This window comes from Oncorhynchus kisutch, linkage group LG14 (genome assembly GCF_002021735.2).
Source record: "Oncorhynchus kisutch isolate 150728-3 linkage group LG14, Okis_V2, whole genome shotgun sequence".
Lineage (NCBI taxonomy): Eukaryota > Metazoa > Chordata > Actinopteri > Salmoniformes > Salmonidae > Oncorhynchus > Oncorhynchus kisutch.
In genome coordinates, this window is record NC_034187.2 from 43,690,552 (window position 1) to 43,698,423 (window position 7,872).

General features: G+C 41.2%; 1 long non-coding RNA gene across 1 annotated transcript; it reads left to right on the top strand.

Annotated features, from left to right (window-relative positions):
• The first annotated feature begins 244 nt into the window (after positions 1-244).
• Positions 245-1,993, top strand: LOC109878154 (uncharacterized). The gene is made up of 4 exons (XR_002253350.2): positions 245-347; positions 718-1,315; positions 1,441-1,606; positions 1,719-1,993. It is a non-coding gene; the product is annotated as an uncharacterized LOC109878154 (long non-coding RNA).
• Positions 1,994-7,872: the final 5,879 nt, after the last annotated feature.

Below are 7,872 nucleotides of genomic sequence, written 5' to 3' on the forward strand. Positions count from 1 at the left end.
GAGTTAAATAAAAATTAAAAGGATCACGGCTGTTTGAGACTAAAAAGCCCTATAATGGTGGTCATGGCTAGAATGGTTCCAGCTTTTGTCAAATGAATGTCAAAAGTTTATTTTAGCTAACCATAACGCTTTTCCTAACTTAACCTAATTCTGCTATGATAATTCTCCTAACTTGTTGTGTGAGTTATCCTAACCTACATTGAAAAGTCAAATCTGACGTTAATTTGACAAAAACTGGATCCCTTCTAGCATTGACCCTGTACGGATTGCCCAACTATGGTTTGCATGCCCTGATGAAGGAACCTATCATGCGGCTAGATGGTTGGAGCTCGTGGTCGACAGTGGTGGTGAGTATACCGGTAGCTAGACCATAGACTTCTGGTTATGTATCTGATTATGTGGTTATATTTTGATAATCATTATGACTATCATCACAAGCATAGCTAACATTAGCTAGCTAGCAACCAAACTATCTAAATATAACTCGGTTTTGGCTTGGAAACACGATAACATTTCAAAAGCAGGGCAAATAATTAGCAGGGATTTTTTTTGTCATGATTGTGACGTAGACTGATTGGCTTAAGATACAGTATAGTTAGCTAAAGCACTTTTGTACATCGCGCTGTAACGTACAATAGACCTTATTTTAGCGCCCCAAAAAGGTAATTCTTCCAGGTCAACTGTAATATTCTAAAGCACTATTTCTCCCGTTTCCAGAAAAATCAATGACGAGACCTTCATGCTGCCCGTCTCTGCATGATTGATGAAGGCAAAGAGCTCCGTCGGGTCTTTAAAAAAATGGTGGGTGGGGAAGCGAAACCTAATGTGTGATAGGGAAAGGGGGAGATATTGCTTTTTTCACCCAATCTGTCCAATTTATCACCTCTAAATGTAAATAAAACATGTCATTACATACCTATTTGAAGGTTTGTGTCGAATTTTAATTGTGTTTTAGGGCGCTGCTAAAGTTAACAGCGGCTGTCGCGGCTTTTGAGAGTCATGATGGCTTGCAGTGATGACGCAAAAAATTAATGCATTCAGTTGTACAACTGACTAGGTATCCATCCCCCCTTACCCTGACCCCGTCCCTGTCCCTTTCTTGTTTTTAATCTGCAAGAGAAGTGCTACACCTGGTGGAGAGGCTGTACCACACAGAATGAGTTGCATTATGCACGTTATGGCATGACATGTCACAATTTAAGGTACAGCGTGAGAGGGGTCCATTTTTTTCTTCTATCCTCTATCCTTTGCTCATGAATGGATGCCGGGACCTACCAGAAAGAGAAAAGATGGGTATCATAACATGTCCAGCAATGTGAGTGCAATTGTTTAGCGACCTCAAAATTATTACATTCACTGTTCACTTGCTATTTTCAAAAAATAATAAAAGTGTGTCATGCAACACAACTATTATTGTGACACCTCTTTCATTGTTGCCAGAGTTTCCTTGGACTCGTATGAATAGGATATGCCCTCATGAGGCCTCTGATAGATCCCTGATGATGTAGATGGCTTCATCAACAATTATAGCTAATGCAAAGACCTCACCTCCAGCCTCACATCTTGCCTGCTCACCAACAGTCGTCGATGGGGAGAAAATAATTAGGTAGGCTTAGGCTGACTTGTTCAAACTTCAACATTGTACCTGATTGTGTGTCAGATATTACCTATCCTATCTGTCATTGGTAATATAAATGTGACTGTGTATGTGTTCACAGAAACATGTTTGGAGCCAGCACAGTCCAGACTGATAGACAGGCTTCATACTGATGTCTCTGAATGGAAAAAGACCAGGCAATCGGCTTAAACATTTTACTAGCCACAACCTTTACTTGTATTGTCTTTTTTAATTATTGAATTGAATGGTATCGGTCAATATGGGGAGAAACCCTTCGTATTCTGCACCAAGATACCACACAGGAAGGTATGACCACTCTGACATGTTTGCCAAGGTAGCCCTATTACCACCAGACAAAATGCAGATAGGCACAGTATATGTATCTGTTGAGAATGACATTGAAATATTTGAATGTGCACATTTGTTATATTAGCAGAACACTGCTTCTATGGTATTATGTAAGTTCTAAAAACACTTAGTTTATAATATCTATATAAATTCAGCAATTGCATTCTTCTCATAATACTTTGTAGACTACTGACCTATTCAAAGCTTCCTCTGGCATTTCCCCATACATCTGCCTGTAGTTATAGAATTCAATGTGCAGGAGGTTTGTTTGTTGTGATTGAGTAGGGGGAAACGGGTGCGGGCAAGGTTCTGACAGATGGGTGTGTCTTGGTGGTGGCAAGGACACACCCAAGAAAAACCCACATCAAAACACACCCCTAAGCCAACTCACATGTGGCTTCTGTCATGGCCGCCAGCATTTCTTGAGGAGCAAGCCGAAAAAAACAAGGCCAAATCAGCGGGTGCAATTCCCCTTCAGAGGGGGATGACAGAAGAGCATAGATGCAGACTCAAACAGAGGGGGTATAAAGAGTGACAGTGAGCAAGAGGAGAGAGAGAAATAATGAACAGAAGGGAGACCGAGATAATGAGAGGGATAGAGGCAAACAAAAAGAATGACTGAGAAGGAAAGAGAGGGAGATAGAGAATTGTAACTAAGAGTTAGAGAGTGGAGAGAAGGAGGGAATGATGGAGTTGTCTTCCACCAAGGATACACTCAGGTAACTGCAGCCATTAGGTCAATGAGTAATCTGCAGCATGCACCACAGGACTTCACCAGAGTGCAAATAACTGTAATAATTTCATTCGTCCTTTATGCAACAAAGCATCTACAGTGCCCTCAGACAGTATTCATACCACTTGACTTATTCTATATTTTGTTGTTTCAGCCTGAATATAAAATGCATTAAATACAAATTCTCACCAATCTACACAAAGTTTTAGAAAATGTACAAAAATATATAATTTACATAAGAATTCACACCCATTTGCTATGACACTGATAAATTAGGCTCATGAGCGTCCAATTTCTTTTGATCATACTTGAGATGTCACTACAACTTGATTGGAGTCCACATGTGGCATATATCTGGGGAAAGATATAAAACCATTTATAGAGTGTTGAAAGTTTCCAAAAACACTGTGGTCTCATTCATTGGGAACTACCCTGACTCTGCCTAGAGCTGGCTGTCTGACCAATCGGGCAAGAATGACCTTGGTCAGGGAGGTGACCAAGAACCCAATGACCACTTCGACAGAACTACAGAATTTCTTGACTGAGATGGGGGAACCTGTCAGAAGGACAATAGTCTCTACAGCACTTCACCAATCGGGGCTTTATGGGAGAGTCGCCATATGGAAGCCACTCCTGAGAAAAAGGCACATGACAGCACTCTGGGAGTGCAAAAAGGCATGTGAAAGGCAAAAGGTTCTGATGAGACAGAAATTGAACTCTTTGGCCTGAATGCAAAAAGCTATGTATGGAGAAAACATGTCTAACAACCCTACTGTGATGCATGGTGGTGGCAGAATCATGCTATGGGGATGCTTTTCAGTGGCAGGGACTGGGAGACTGGTAATGATAGAGGGAACAATGAATGGAGCCAAATACAGGCAAAGCCTTGAATAGAACATATTTCAGAGTGCAAAGGACCTCAGACTGGGGTGAAGATTTACATTCCAACAGGACAATGACCCCAAACAGCCAAAGCAAAGCTGGAATGGCTACAAAATAAGAATGTGAAAGTCCTTGAGTAGCCAAGCCAAAGCCCAGACTTGAATCCTAATTGAAAATCTGTTGAAAGACTTGAAGATTGCTGTTCACTGCCGCTTCCCATCTAATTTAACAGAGCTTGAGACAATCTGCAAGGAAGAATGGGAGAAAATCCCAAAATCCAGATAAGCAAAGCTGATACAGACATACCCAAGTTGACTCAAAAAGTGCTTCTACAAAGTATTGACTCAAGGGTGTGAATACTTATGTAAATGGTGTCAAAGTGCTTACACAGAAACACAGCCTAAAACCCTGTCACTCCCTGACCGTAGAGATCCTTTTATTCTCTATGTTTGTTTGGTCAGGGTGTGACTCGGGTGGGAAACTCTATGTTCTTTGTTTCTATGTTTTGGCAGGGTATGGGTCTCAATCAGGGACAGCTGCCGATCGTTGTCTGATTGGGACTCATACTTAGGCAGCCTTTTTACCTTTGTGTATTGGTGGGTAGTTGTCTTTGTTAGTGGCCTGTATAGCCCTGGTAAGCTTCACGTTCGTTTTTGTTGTTTCTTGTTTTGTTGGCGACATTTATAATAAAGAAAAAGTACGCTCACGACGCCGCACCTTGGTCCGGTCATTTTCAAGATGATGTTCGTGACAAACCCCAAACAACAAGCAATGCAGGTGTAGAAGCATGGTGTCTAGGAAAAACTCACTAGATAGGCAGGAACCTATAGTTGAAGTCGGAAGTTTACATACACTTAGGTTGAAGTAATTAAAACTCATTTTTCAACCATTCCACACATTTCTTGTTAACAGACTATAGTTTTGGCAAATCGGTTAGGACATCTACTTTGTGCATAACACAAGTCATTTTTCCATCAATTGTTTACAGACAGATTATTTCACTCATAATTCGCTGTATCACAATTCCAGTGGGTCAGAAGTTTACAGACACTAAGTTGACTGTGCCTTCAAACAGCTTGGAAAATTCCAGAAAATTATGTCATGGCTTTAGAAGCTTCTGATAGGCTAATTGACATAATTTGAGTCATTTGGAGGTGTACCTGTGGATGTATTTCAAGGCCTACCTTCAAACTTAGTGCCTCTTTGCTTGACATCATGGGAAAATCAAAAGAAATCAGCCAAGACCTCAGAAAATGATTGTAGACCTCCACAAGTCTGGTTCATTCTTGGGAGCAATTTCCAAACGCCTCAAGGTACCACGTTCATCTGTACAAACAATAGTACGCAAGTATAAACACCATGGGACCGCGCAGCCGTCATACCGCTCAGGAAGGAGACGCGTTCTGTCTCCTAGAGATGAACGTGCTTTGTGGCAAAAAGTGCAGATCAATCCCAGAACAACAGCAAAGGACCTTGTGAAGATGCTGGAGGAAACAACAGGTACAAAAGTTATCTATATCCACAGTAAAACGAGTCCTATATCGACATAACCTGAAAGGTCGCTCAGCAAGGAAGAGCCAAAACCCGCCATTAAAAAGCCAGACTACGATTTGCAACTGCACATGGGGAAAAATATCGTACTTTTTGGAGAAATGTCCTCTGGTCTGATAAAACAAAAATAGAACTGTTTGGCCATAATGACAGTCGTTATGTTTGGAGGAAAAAGGGGGAGGCTTGCAAGCCGAAGAACACCATCCCAACTGTGAAGCATGTGGTGGCAGCATCATGTTGTGGGGGTGCTTTGCTGCAGGATGTACTGGTGCACTTCACAAAATAGATGCCACCATGAGATAGGAAAACAATATGTGGATATATTGAAGCAACATCTCAAGACATCAGTCATGAAGTAAAAGCTTGGTCGCAAATGGGTCTTCCAAATGGACAATGACCCCAAGCATACTTCTAAAGTTATTGCAAAATGGCTTAAGGACAACAAAGGCAAGGTATTGGAGTGCCCATCACAAAGCCCTGACCTCAAGCCTATAGAACATTTGTGGGCAGAACTGGAAAACAGAGCCTCTTCAACCTCAGGTGGCTGAAGAAATTTGGCTTGTCACCAAAAACACTCAATCTTCAACAGATGCACAATCGAGAGCATCCTGTCGGCTGTATCACTGCCTGGTATGGCAACTGCTCCGCACACAAACGCAAGGCTCTCCAGAGGGTAGTGAGGTCTGCACAAATCATCACCGGGGGCAAACTACCTGCCCTCCAAGACACCTACACCACCCGATGTCACAGGAAGGCCAAAAAGATCAAGGACAACAACCACCCGAGCCACTGCCTGCTCACCCCACTATCATCCAGAAGGCGAGGTCAGTACAGGTGCATCAAAGCTTGGCCCAAGAGACTGAAAAACAGCTTCTATCTCAAGGCCATCAGACTGTTCATGCCGTCACTAACATTGAGTGGCTACTGCCAATATACTGACTCAAATCTCTAGCCACTTTAATAATAAAAAATTGGATGTAATAAATGTATCACTAGTCACTTTAAACAATGCCACTTTATATAATGTTTAGTTACCCTACATTACTCACCTTATATGTATATACTGTACTCTATACCATCTACTGCATCTTGCCTATGCCGTTCGGCCATCGCTCATCCATATATGTATATGTACATATTCTTATTCATTCCTTACACTTGTGTGTGTATAAGGTCATTGTTAGATTTCCTATTAGATATTACTGCATGGTCGGAACTAGAAGCATAAGCATTTCGCAACACTCGCATTAACATCTGCTAACCATGTGTATGTGAACAATAACATTTGATTTACACCAGATTTGTCAGGAGTAATGGGCCAAATTTCACTCAACTTATTGTGGAAAGTTTGTGGAAGGCTTCCCGAAACGCTTGACCCAAGTTAAACCATTTAAAGGCAATGCTACCAAATACTAATTGAGTGTATGTAAACTTCTGACCCACTGGGAATGTGATGAAAGAAATGAAAGCTGAAATAAATCATTTTCTACTATTATTCTGACATTTCACATTCTTAAAATAAAGTGGTGATCCTAACTGGCCTAAAACAGTGAATTCTTACTAGGATTAAATGTCAGGAATTGTGAAAACTAAGTTTAAATGTACTTGGCTAAGGTGTATGTAAACTTCCTACTTCAACTGTAGGAAGAAACTTAGAGAAGAACCAAGGGGTGGCTGTGAAGATTAGGAGTACAAATGGGAACAAACTACATTACCTTTAGAAATGCCAAAAGCCCACAGTTTGCCAACTATACATCCAGCATGTTGATTGACCTCCTTTTCGGAAGTAAGAATATATATTTTTTTAAACTTTTGATGGCTCTGGCTTGGAGTCCAACAAGACAAAGTCTGTTTTAGTTTGGTATGTGAACTGTTGTGCGAGAACATTTTGGACTACTCCCGGAATCATGGCAATAGAGGATTCAAGGGTTGGCTATTACTTCTAGCTATAGCCATTTTCTAATTATTATATTTAGATAAATGGACATGGGAGATCTGTGAAGCATTTATGATCAATTGTGGGCATTAATATGTAAAGCCCATAGAGGGTTACAGTTTATTTTATAGTCTGCTGTGTACGTGCTATTAACGTGACATGATTACATGTTAATTACATGTAAGTGTCTTTGGGATTCATTGAAACATGAGTTTTGTACCAGGTAGTTACCATTTTAGTTGATTTACTTGAGGGGAAAGTACCAGAAAGTATCCATTCTTACCAATTCATTAAACCAGCTGAAACAAGTCTGAAAAGATTGTCACCAACAGTTGACCTGATTGAACAGCCTTAGCTGAGCCCTTCCCAACTTCCCAGAGCACTATATAGCTGGCACTTAGCACATCGGCCCAGATTTACATCACATTGCATACCAATTACAGGTCTAATGTGATTAGTCCTGCCACTATAAATTGCCCAGATTAGCCCAATGCCACATACACAAGATACATGCAGCAGCAGCAGCAGCACAACGACAACGGAAGCCACCACGCCGCAACTGCTAGCATTCTGTCAGCTGAATGTCAGCCCCCACTTCCCACATTCAGCACTGGCCTGGCGAGCACTGACACAGAAGGACTCAATTAATATATTCACTTAAGTAACCACACACACGTGCACGAGAACTCATACACACACAAAATACACACAACACACATTTCCTATCTTCACCTGTCTTGGGTGACATTCACTGCCTATCTTAACCTCTCTTTCTCTAGATTGACAGACACTCACACAAACACA